The sequence below is a fragment of the Meleagris gallopavo genome, chromosome 14, assembly GCF_905368555.1.
Source record: "Meleagris gallopavo chromosome 14, MGAL_WU_HG_1.1, whole genome shotgun sequence".
NCBI classification, from domain to species: Eukaryota; Metazoa; Chordata; class Aves; order Galliformes; family Phasianidae; genus Meleagris; species Meleagris gallopavo.
In genome coordinates, this window is record NC_139417.1 from 9,258,773 (window position 1) to 9,271,421 (window position 12,649).

At 37.1% G+C, this 12,649-nt stretch overlaps 1 protein-coding gene across 3 annotated transcripts in view; it reads right to left on the reverse strand.

Moving 5' to 3' along the window:
• The window catches only part of EEFSEC (eukaryotic elongation factor, selenocysteine-tRNA specific), a 114,967-nt gene that overhangs the window by 53,088 nt on the left and 49,230 nt on the right, over positions 1 to 12,649 (reverse strand). The gene's annotated exons all lie outside the window — the stretch shown is intronic.

Here is a 12,649-nt window from a genome sequence, read left to right on the forward strand (position 1 = left end):
TGAGAATATGCCTCTATCGATCATTTAAAAATACTCAGAATTTGAGCCTCTTAATGTATTTTATGAGTGTTTCTGCCCATCAAACTCTAGAATTATCATGACTGCAATTATTTGTTCCATCTCTGCTGCCACACCTACACACTATCTACTCTCACCACAGGCTTACTTAACGTATTCTCCCCTTAAGCATCTATACCAGCAAAAACACAGCAGTACTGTATCTAGCACATATCTGCCTCACTGCTTTCTCATTCCTTCCACAAAATCCTTTTCAGTCACTTTTTTTTGACTTGGTTAAAAACCATCAAGTGCTCAGAAAAAAGTGGTTTTCCTCAGTGTTTGTACAACACTGAGCACCATTACATGTTGTAAAGTATCACATCAAAATAATCAGTAATACAAGCATCTAAGACTGCATAGCCCATTCAATTCTAGACATTACAAAAAAGAAAAAAGGAAGAGAGTTTTCCTGCAAATATCTGTGTGTTTATAAATTAGGTTTGCATCACCTGCCACTAAAATCTGGGGTTCCATCTGTGATGATTCTTTATATGAAAAGTACACTATTGTCCACTGATTGAAATGATTAAAATATCTGTCTATACTAAAATCTAATAAGCTTGCTATTCTATTCTTTATTTAAAGGAGTTCTTCAGCATAAAAATGGAATCAGCTTTTAAAGGTCAGTCTTGGCTCTAATCAATCAGACTGGGGCAATTTAGTTTAACAAGACTTCATTTTGGCTTCTCTTTCACTTCTGCAAACCATTCTTCAAGAATTTCTCTGGTCTGTGTGAAACCAAATGTTTTTCTTCTGATAATTTGCCTACGTTGCCACCTGTTGCATTCCTACTAATGGATGTTGGATAGGTAACCACTCTGCCTGAAGTTCCTACATTAGATAGCAAGCTTTCAATACTGAAATGGTATTTTTGGCAACAAAAAAAAATACTTTTCTCCTAAATAAACATCAAGTACTTGGATAACAGCCTTCAGCACAGAAAAGTTACACACATCATTTGTGAAGGGCTGAAACCTCAAAATTCAGATCCAAGAACTGAATTCTCCATGGGAATGCTCTGTTCCAGAGATCATTTCTGTAGTGTTTTTTGTCAATATACAATAGATTTTATTGTGAATATGCACAGAACAGAATTGGTAGCAGATCTCCACTTTCAGTATCATTTTCTTTTCTGCTCTCTTCCCTTTTGACAGATATGGAATTGGTACTAAGAAAAGCTTTACTCCAAATGCTACTGTGCAATTCTCAGCGTTCAAGCCATTATTATGTCTTACTCAGCTGTAACTATTCCCAAATCAGTCCTCAACCACTGCGTGCCCCTTAGCAATCCATCTTTTAATCCTTGCACATTGCTTTATTTTCTATTCCTGAAAGTCAGAGTCCAAAATAGACGAGCAGCAATGCAGAGAACTCCAAATTAACGATTTAAGGATAAAACTCAGCAGATCTGGGCTTCATTCTCAGTATGCCGCACAACTTTAAGGACCTCATTTAGGTTAGACTACTCAGAACAGCCTAGAAAAGTTATTAACCATAGAATTATTTACTGTCTGGATAATACTGAAAATCTCCACTTCTTCACATCTTTGCCTTGGATGCAGTGTCTCAGTAGAAATGGTTTTTCACCTTTTCCTTTTTCTGCAAAGTCTGCCAACCCAATATGAAGGGCACAAATATTTGGCTTCCCAACATCACCGAAATAAGCAACATTAAGAGAAGACTGTAGAACAGAAGGAAGAAAAAGAGTAATCGGGGAACTAATTGCAGGAACTTAGATCAAAGTAGAGTAGATGAAAAGTTTATTGGCTGAACTATAATATTTTTTAGCTGGAATATAAAAGCTCTCAAAAGTAGCTAGGAAAAAGTGGTCAAAAACAACGTACAGAAAGTTTTGTTTCTTTTTTAAAAATAATCTAGCAGATATACAGCTTCTGGAAACATTGGTAATACCAGAAATAATTATTAAGGATTTATTTAGAAAAAAAGGATATTGTAAATATATGGTTCAAAAAAAAATAAGCAAATCCAACAGTACTGAAACTTCCATATGAAAAAACACCAGACCAAACAATATGGAAAGACCGTGTTGTATGTGATAACACTGATGATTAAACTTTCCATCTTCAACAACCATGGACGGAGTGAATAAACAATAAACCAACACAGACTACAGAACCTTCTATCCCTCCAAAAGGAACTGAAATACCAGAGATCTACAGTGTCTTCTAGCTTGAATGTAAACAGAAAGATTCTTCTTCTTTGTGAACATTCTGGTTTATACTACTACTTTTTAGAAACATTTCAACACTTCGGTGAGTAGCTAAAATGTTACTGAAAACATTTGTTGGTCTCTGAAATAACCTTTATATATCCATAATCATGTTATTAGAAATTAATGAAAGATATTAACAACACCTGTGTTTAAAAACAACCCACAGATGTACATATATACTCAGGAGAAATCTTAGCTTTAAATTCAAAGAACAGGCATCTATGGAACATTCCTCAAACATGTTATGCCTACACACTTCCTTACATTAATGCAAATGATTAGGATACATGCGTTTTGATGTGCAACTCAAAAATAACAACCACAATTAATAAGTAACCTTAGAATATTCATTTCATGTGATTAAGCCTTTACAGAAAGTTTTAATTCTCAGCTATGGCTTAGAAAGGTGGCTCGTATCAGAACCAGTCTCCTTCTTCCATGTCTCTGCTGAACCACATTAAAAGGGGAATAAATGTCTTGTCTTTCCCATGACAAACACCTGCTGCCATTCCTACACACAGTGGACTACAATACAGGAGCATTTTCCAGAGCTCTCTAAAGCTTCAGCAGTGTGGTTCCCCTGAACACATTTGCTGATGGTTCACTTAGCACAAACTCCAACACAAAACCAAGAAAAGTTTTGGATCCTGACTAATTCTTTCAGAAAATGGCACCTGAAATAAAAATCACTGAGAATTTTTAGAAGAATGTAATGCAAAGCTTTTCCTCCAACCCCAAACTGATGATCTGTGCTCACCCAACACAGTAAGCATGCTCCCAACCCTTGCTAGACTCACCCAGAACTTAAACACATCATTTCTTTATACCTGGGTCCAGTTTGCAGGCAAGTCTGGCCATCCTCTGACACACCAGGAGACAAGTACTGCATTATTCAACCTAGAGAAAATCAGCTGTTTGTATTGACTATGCCTACTCTCTTGCAATCTGAGTAATCAGCCCATCAATATTTGTTTTTAAAAGCATTCGGTTTTTCCTTTATATTCAGCATCTAACATTCCTATACATGTTAGAGGATGGAAGAAAAGAATGGTAAGAACCATTCTTCTTCCTTTATTTCTTACTCACTCTCAATACTAGAATCAACTGGGGAAAGGGTCATATAGCACAGTATAAGTTTCAAGAGTATAATGCATAAAGGAATTAAAATCCGAGCAAAACAAGGTGATTTCAGGGAGAGGTTAGCGCACACAAGACCTGATTTGGAATTGCATCTCCTCCAAAAGGTCAGACTCAGAAGCAGCAGCAAAGTGAATTGCTGAGTTGATCTGCAACCACTGGATCAAATCACAGCAGCTCTACATCAGCAGCTTCGTGTTTTCTAAGCACATAATGAACAATATCGAGCATAACTCCACAGTGATAGACCTTAGTGGATACAAACAATGTAGGTAAACATGGAATCGATTACATCTCATCACTTAGATCAAAAGCCACATGTAGAAATCTTATATTTAGTGAATTTAGTTTACCTTTCATTTTTGTTGTTATTTTAAATTTGTATAATCACTTTAACATTCTTAAAACATCACATAAAGGACTATAAAAAGGATGAGGGAGAAGAAGCTCATGTGTTCAAATGCAGTTAAAAAAAAAAAAGCAAAACAGAAAGACTACCCAAAGTTCAGCCCTTGCGATAAACAAACACATTCAATGTAAAAGAATCTGTTACTTGAAGACCAAAGCAAAAGCCCACTAAGATTTTCAGAGCAGTTCAGTAGACTAATAGAAAACAAGATACAGGAAAAAGTCCGCTAATGACTTTTCTGCAATATATCAGAGCTTCTTTTCCTTTATTTATCCATCTTGCATTAAGTTATCAGCCACATGCCATTGCTCCTAGCTTCTTCAGATAAGAACCTAGTCATCCTGCTGCCTCCCAGTGCTGCAAGTGCATCTTTCTGATACTAAAGATACAGCAATCCATATTTCCCTGAAATACTGATGAAAAAGTGCAAAGTTGCAACAGTTAGCATCCATATTCTAGTAGAGAAAAGACAGGATTAAAAAGCAGTGTTTATAAAAGGAGTATGATGTCCATATCACAAAAAGGGACCCCAGCTCAAGAGCAGAGATCTCCAGCTCATTGCTTTATAATTGAAGGATGACCATCCACAGAGTCCTACAGATGGGTGTGCAGTGTTTTAGGTAAGGCAAACCACTCCTGCTTGAGAAGCACCAAAAGGATCCCTGGGCTGAGTACAGGACAGCAGCAACAAGCATTCAAAAATAAAAAAATAAAAAATAAAAATCACAATTCAAGGCCCTCACACTACTCCATGCACATCCTCCTCCTAAATCAATGTTTTAAAAAACAATGATATACTTTCTTAATGTTCTGAGTCTTTGAGGTTCATGTCACAAACGAATAAGCATCAAGAGTCCCACAGATCTTCAGCCAGGACTTCAGAAAAGCTGAAAGGTAAGAAAGGTATTGAGAGTTGTCAGTAGCACATTGCTGAACAACAATAACAGACACTGCTCCATGATCAGGCTGTGGAAAGCCATCTATTCCAAGTCAACATCCCCATGGCAGCTAGGACCAACTGCAAACAGCAGCAGCCTTGATAAGAAATAATTCCAAGACATGCAGATGTCACCCAGATGCTGTGACTCAGTAACATCTTTCTGAAAGGTCTGGAATATTTCTAGAACCTACTTTTTGTCTGTAGCCTCACTTTGGCTCCAAGAAAGAAACATCTTTTTCTTCCACATGCTATATATTTCACATGCAATGGTTCTTTTGCCTAAATTCTTAACTGAAGTTTTAAGTGCACCACTAAACGATCGCTGTGGTACTTATGTAATGCCACACACATGCTATCAGATTTTATTTAATATACTCCTCCTCCTGTTAAAATAACTCCACAGCCTGAGTAGCCTGCACTGCAGTATAGGAATAAAGCAGTATAAAAGGGGATGGGAAAACCTCCTCAGCTTAATTCCTTTCACAGCATCTAAAATATGTCCATACACTCAGTAAATAAAGATGCGGGTCAATGATCATACTCTCACGCTGCTCTGCTTTAATGTTATATTTTTAAATTAAATTACATGCATGTTATATTAATTCAGACAATCACAAATCAAAAATTAGCAAGTGTCAAGATTAAAATTTGGCACACGATGTTAAGCGACCTTTTGTGCGTAGGCATTCTCCTGTAGCTTTTGAGCATATGATCTCAAACTTTTTCAGAGCTTGATCTATCCAGTGCACAGGCTGAATGAAGCTCACTGAGTAAGAAACTGTCCTCCATTTCTTTTCTTCTGACTGGACGGCCCTGAATTTATTATTTGCTGTAAACTATCAAACCCATACTGTGCTGTATGCATTCCATCTTCCTGCAATATTTGTTTAATAAAGTTCAGTCAGCATCTCACCCTTGTGATATAACATGGCATTGCCTCTCACCTGCAAATAGAAAATTTCACCGCATCATTTCTCATGGTCTTAATTCTCAAGAAAAAAAACACAGTGTGCAGTTTTTGAAAGCAGAAGGCTGATTTTTCAAAGTATTTAGCATTTCATAGCATTTTCAGGCAAAATAGCATTGTAACAGCCATATGGGACTGGACTTTAGGCAGGGAAGCGATCCCCATGCTCCACGGATGTGACAAAGGAACAAGCGGTCAGATGTCTAATGTACATCCTCTCACCTAAAGAAGACCAAGACCTCTCAAAGGTTGTAACAAAAAAAAAAAAGAAAAGGAATATTAAGATGCCAAGTAACCTTAACTGTAAGCAGCACTGCGTGTGCAGGCAGTCACTCAGATAGCAAGGTATGCATTTTAAGAGTATATACAGTGCTATTGAATTTAGCCATTAAGTATCTACACAAAGAACATCAGACTCATAGTAAAACTGTAGCATGGAATAAGCTTAAAATTTACATACCAATTAAAATTTCTGCAACTTATCAAAATATATTTCAATAAATATTTTTCAAAGACAAAAAATCCAAGAAGAACTCAAGAACAGTACAAAATGATAGGTTAAAAGAAAGGCCGTCTGGAATTTTCTTCCAACAAAATGAAGTGAATTCTTTTTTCTCCTCCAAATAGATTTTGGTTTAGAACAATAATAATACTTTTATCTGAAGACTTCAAAGTCACATGCAAAAGAATATATCACAGTAAACACAGGGTTGAAGGTTTTATAGAAGAGCTTCCACTGGGATTTTTTTCCCTTCTTCTTTAAAAGAAATTTGTTTACTGCCAGACTTTGAAAAGCATAAAAGGGGGAAACTATAGGCTAAAGAAGTAAAACTTTTACGTGTAAGGAACATTTGGAGCTTTGTGAGAAGGCTGGTTTTGGTAGAATGTGTGACATATAGCCCAATGTGAGTAATATTATATCTCAAATAAAAATCAGCCCATGAATATACATAATCCAAAAGGTAATTCTCCCAATCTCTGAAATGTAATGGAGCCACTCTAGATCACTGAGGCATGAATATTTACCGTATTCAGGCTTTACTGCTCTCGATCTGGGTTCAATTTTGCAAATTAAAACGAAGGCTCTGTGGATAGAGAGATTAAAGAAGAGCATCCCAAAGCCTGCCTGTTTCCTTGGTGTGGTAGCAGTGATCTGGTTACCCTTCTGTTAGGTTATTTCTTTTTACTTAATGGAGTAGGTCAAAAGCAATTGCGAGTGGAAAGAGGAGGTCATTATTAGGTCACAACCTTGGAGTTAAAGGCTCACTAAAGAAAACAAACACAAAGTGAACATAAAGCTGAATTTAAAAATAAAACCTGTAATGAAAAATAATATTTTCAGGTCTTTTCACTTCTGTTTTGACAGGTTAAGTGAAAAAAAGTAGAACAAGGTCATTTTTTGTGAACAAAATTCTCCTGTCCCTCCTCTAAAATAAGTTTGCTTATAGAAGAGTGATTTACACAAAATGAAACAAAAGTAATGAATAATTACTAACGGATCTGGTAGGCTCCATTAATTGTGGCAAACGCTAGTACAAGTCATGGAGTTAGTGTATTTTCCTCTGAACTACTTGGAATGGAAACAACAGCACTCTAGTGCAATGCACCAACAGACGAGCAACAAGTACGCACATCTAACAAATCAAATGACATGGTTCCACTCCCAGTGAATTCCTTGTACTAATTACAATCAAAACAAAGGCTACCTCTGCTATGTGAAGAAGAAAAGAAATTAATTACTATTTGTAAAAGTGGTTTTTGCAAAAAAATCCTTTTTAGTTTGCGAAATTAAAAACAATTGGTGTACAAAATCTTTATGCTTTTCCTTGAGAAAGGAATTTTAGGCGGTAAATTTTAAAGAGCTGGACTGCAAATCAGTTTCTAATCCAAGACAGTAACAGTGATTAAGATTAGATGAGTAAACTTATATTGCATATTGTATACTTTCAAAATCTGAGCATTTGAATCTCCAGTAAAGAACAAATGCTTTATCCCTGCCACCTCAGCAAACAATTCTAAGCTATTCAAGGAAGAAAGCAGTGCAAAGTTTGGCACAGCAAAATCAAATCCTAATGCATAGATGCATGGCAAAAACAAAAGTCAGGTTTCCAGTAGTGATCCTGATGAACCCATCCATATGTAGCTGTGGTAAGAAAGGGGACAGAAAGACAGAAATGTAAGGGAAAGATGGCATGGAGGAGATGAAGTGACCATTTTATCTTATGACATTGGAAATTAAGCCAAAACACAGTGGTGCTTTGCTAGCAAAACCAGCATCAAAGCATGTGGAGGTGCCACGCGCTTACAAAATAACAATTCACAGTTTTTTTGCACCTCTGAGCTACATCCTGGTACCAAAGGGTTACTGTACTTTGAAATCTCTACCAACGGCCTTACTAAACATTTAATATTTTTCTTTCTGCTTTCTTAAAGGCCCCAGATGTGTTCTTGCAGATCAAAAGAGACCAACTTATAAAGTTAAACGAAATGAAGGGCTTTTGTTCCTAGGCATCGTTGCTGAACTAATTATTCCTAGATGTTGTTTAATGAAATAGTGGTGCTATATATTAAAACATTTAACAGGATGAGTTGCATGAGTTATAGGAAAGGTCTGATCTGGGATTATAAATTTAAGTTTTTCTTCAAAGGAGATGAAACAAACTATTCACAACTCCCCAGTACTTTCTGTCACAGGAAGACTGAAATAAAGGAACCCAAAAATGTATGAAAGCTGAAATATCATTCTACATATTTACCCTTCCTTGAATGATAGAGAGCAAAAGATGGGGGAGTTGAAAGAACCCCCGAGATTCTTTGAGGTGGGGAAATGAAGATCTAAGTTATCCTGTTTATTCCCTGAATGCTACAAAGCACAAGTTAAAGTAAATATTGGTAAAGTCTTGGAAGAAACTTCATTTCAGAAGTACCCACGCAAAACAAGAAAGGACCCCCATCATAAACTCCTGTGTTCAAAACAAACTGCTACAGAGCAATTCAGCATTCTTATAAACAGGAAAAAAAGGCAAAGAGAGAGAGAGTGAAGGCAAAGGACTATCCTAACAACCAATTATTAAAATTTTATATTATACTGTACATTTATTATTAGAACTGGATTTTTTTTTTTTTTTAATAGCACCCAACCATGCCATATCTTTGACAAAATGTTTATTTAATCCTCCATTTACCTCTGAGAGAAGCAAGAGAGACTAGAGATCCCTGAGGACTTCTCAGGCTAAGAAGGCAGCTTTGCAGAACCATGGCTCTTACACATTCAGACAATAAACACTTCGCTTCCCTACGGATAGTCTCTCCTGTGTTTGTATTTTACAGCCTGACACCGGCCAGCCCAACACTTGACACCTAATTAACAGGCCTAGGAGCTGGAGGTCCCTATATTGATCACACTAAATGGGATTAGTGTGAAATAAAAAGTTCAAAGGGTCTTGACCAAACTTCACCACAGCCCAGCTGTGACAGCTGCTACGAATTTGTGCATCCAGAGCCCCACGTTTTTATTAAGGGGTCCAGCCCACGAGAGCAGGCCGCAGCCTACGAGATCACGAAGGTTCACCGAACAATGTCAGGCTCTGTACTGAGGACTAAAATCCCCCTGCTTGTTTGCATAGATCTTTTTGATTAACTCCTGAAAAGGGTCCCTCACCTCTGATACAACAAGCTTTTACAACAGACGTGAAGTTGTGACTTCTTTGCCTCTCAAGGATTTGTTAGCTTGCTACAGGAAAGCTGTCCAACTTCAGAAAATCTAGGTTTGAATATAAAAGAAGTAATTCTGGTACATGCTGCAAAGCACACTTAGGATATTTTGACAGTGACAGTCAGGAGGCTGTCAAATGGATTCAAATGACAGAACTCCAAACTATTATCTTTTAAACACGCTTCTTACTCACCTAGGCCTTTCAGTTGTGATCAGGTGAATAAATATTTCTGTATTTTACACCTCACACCTCAGCATGGTGTAACAAGCAGATGTGCAGTGCCACCAAGGCATGGTCAGCGTACAGCAAGATTCTCTGGGATAGTGTCCTGTTTGCTATTTGGGGTAAATAAACCAAATGGTTTTCTTTTTGTTGCTTATTTTATTCATAGATTCACTGTGTCAAGATTTTATTATTATTACATATGTATTTTTTCATCCTCAAGGAATAACTACTCATCGAACTTACGTATCAAGGAAATAGACAACACAAGAGCCAGCACACAAGGACTTCTGACAGCAGATCACTGCCAAAGACAGAAGCTTGGTTAAATTAAGGGAGGAACTAAAGCCTATGAGAGAGGGGACTTAACACCAGCATGTAATGGTATTTACACTTACAGAGGAAATAAACCTTTTAGCATTTTATACAGTCCTAGGGCACACCAAAACCAGCTTTTCTTGCTTTTTCTCTTCTCTATGCATGCATCTCTTCTACTACATTTCTTTCCTGGAGCCACTTTTCACTTCCATCTTTGGGTTTTGCATTTGCTCTACATCCTGCTGAGAAAGCCTTCAGTGACATGGCCAATGGTATTTTGATGTACTGCAACCAGGCCTCAGAGTTAACTCTGCAAGAATTGAGGAAGGCTTCCCATGTCCCTGTCTGCAGAGCTGGGGCTGTAACACTGCAAAAAGCTGGAATCTTTTCTTTTTAAATTAAAGCTGAAGTTACAGGTAATCCAAGAGGCGCAGAACAGAAGAAATTCTTTAAGATGACGAAGCAGTCCAAAGGAAGCTTACCAACCTTAACAACCAGTTTTTGTTTTTCCCCTTCCGTATTCACTATATTCTTTAAGATTTTTTTTTTTTTGAAACAGTATCTTTTAAAAGTTCCAGATTTTAGTAGTATTCCTCTACAATCAGATCTCCTCCACAGCTTTTTCCACAGTAATTATGAGCTTCCAAAGCTTCCATCAACCAAAATTCTGGGACTAAGTTGCTTCCTAAATAGTGCAAAACCTCATAACCACTTTCTCTCTTGATGCATTACGTGTTATACCTTCCCAGTTTTAAACAATTGAGAAATACTTAAGAGTACATCTCCCACAAGTACTATGGAGATAATACCTCTGGAAAAAAGTACAAATTACAAGTATGCCATTAGGTCTGCTTTCTGCTAAAAGTATAGGCAAGACAACTGGTATCAGAAAAGTATTTTCAAAGACAACAAAAGCAAGAACTCTCAACTGAAAACACACCTTGCTGTAACACCACAAAGTCTCTGCTGCCTTTCAGTGTCCCTGCTAAGCAGACCCCACTTCACCAGCCACTACATCTACCAACTGGTCTTCATTAGCCAAAGCATTCTCTCAAAAATCAAAACAGCATTTGCTCTTATCTTTGACAGCAACATGACACAGAGGATATCAGCCTTTATCTCAGCACAAATCACTGCTAACGTTGGACTGTATATCCAGAAGGCTCGCTTTAATACAGCAATATGCACTGTCTTCCTATGTCATGAATTTATGTGGCCTTTATTTCAAAAACACATTGAAATTCTTCCACAGTACATATGGACATAAAAGATACCCATCAGCGCAAGAAGATTTGGTGACTTGCAATTTTAGGACACTGGACTAAGATAAAACATAGAACTATATGGTGCATCTCTGAGTTGAATGACTTCTTTCGCACAACTGATATGGCTTGAATAAGATATGGTTTTATTGGAAGAGACTGTTCTCCTTAAGTAAAGGTATCTAATGTATGACTGGAAAGGCCCGCAGTAAGTTAGGATTGAATCCAAAACTAGGAACTGATCACAGCACTCAAAAGAAAAACTTCTATGTTAGAAACTCCTACTATAACCAGCGGCAATCAGAGAAAATTGAGCACCAGCTTGCGGGTACAACGGGCTGAAGCTTTATTGCTATGTCTCGACAGGAGGAGTGGGATAAGGATAATTTAAGCATAGATGAGGACAAGAGGGAATAAGAAATTAAGAAAAGCCTTTTACCTTGCTCAGTAATCCAAGTAATCCAAGTTTCCAAAGTTACTGGTTGCTCCGGACTAGAGACCTAGCTTCAAGGATCATCAAAGCAAAGAGGAGGAGAAAGTACGTGCAATATTTAACTATATATATATATAATATATATATTCTGTATTCTATGTAGCATGTATACCTTCCCATATTCTTTCAGATGTACAGATTAAGTGTACAAATTTTTTAAATGAAACTTAGTGGTTTGATGAAACTGCCACCACTGATCACTAAAACCTTTTTTCATCTTTTCTAAAAAGTAAAACAATACTGAGCCACTACAGTACAGCTCAGTTTTACTGTTTCTTGTTCTCGCATATATATCCTTTGGGTATCATTTTATAACTATAGCAGATTTTTTTCTGTTCTTTTCCAGCAAAGGGCAGGTACCACTTAGTGCTTCAGGTTTTTATTTTAGTCAAGTGGGATACATGACATACTGTTTGGAAAACAGTTCAACCCCTTACTTCCCCAAATACACTATTCAAAACCCCAAAAGGATGTTAATATTTTTCAAAAGCATTGGGTTAGCCTATTAGAATATCAAGCCTGACATGTTATCTAAGGCAAAAGCTTATTTCAATTGCTTCAGTGGAAAAACATGAAACCTCAGTACCTTACCAACTGCACAATAATGAAAATGATGTTGTAATGAATTCCAACCTAACCCTCAATAGTAGGTTCCAATTACTGTGCTCAGAGGAAAAGTAGAAATATTGACAAAATATAACACAGTTTCACTGATTAACTGGTGAACAATGCTGCAGAAAACCTTACACAGATATAACTCCACAAAGAAAATCAGGTTCCCACTTATCTTTTTAAGCTTTTTTGGTTCCCAGTATACAAAGGAGTGAACTCTCCCGCTGCACAGAAACACGGCTCAGAAAAGAGGATGCTGCTATGAGGTTTAGCAGTGCTG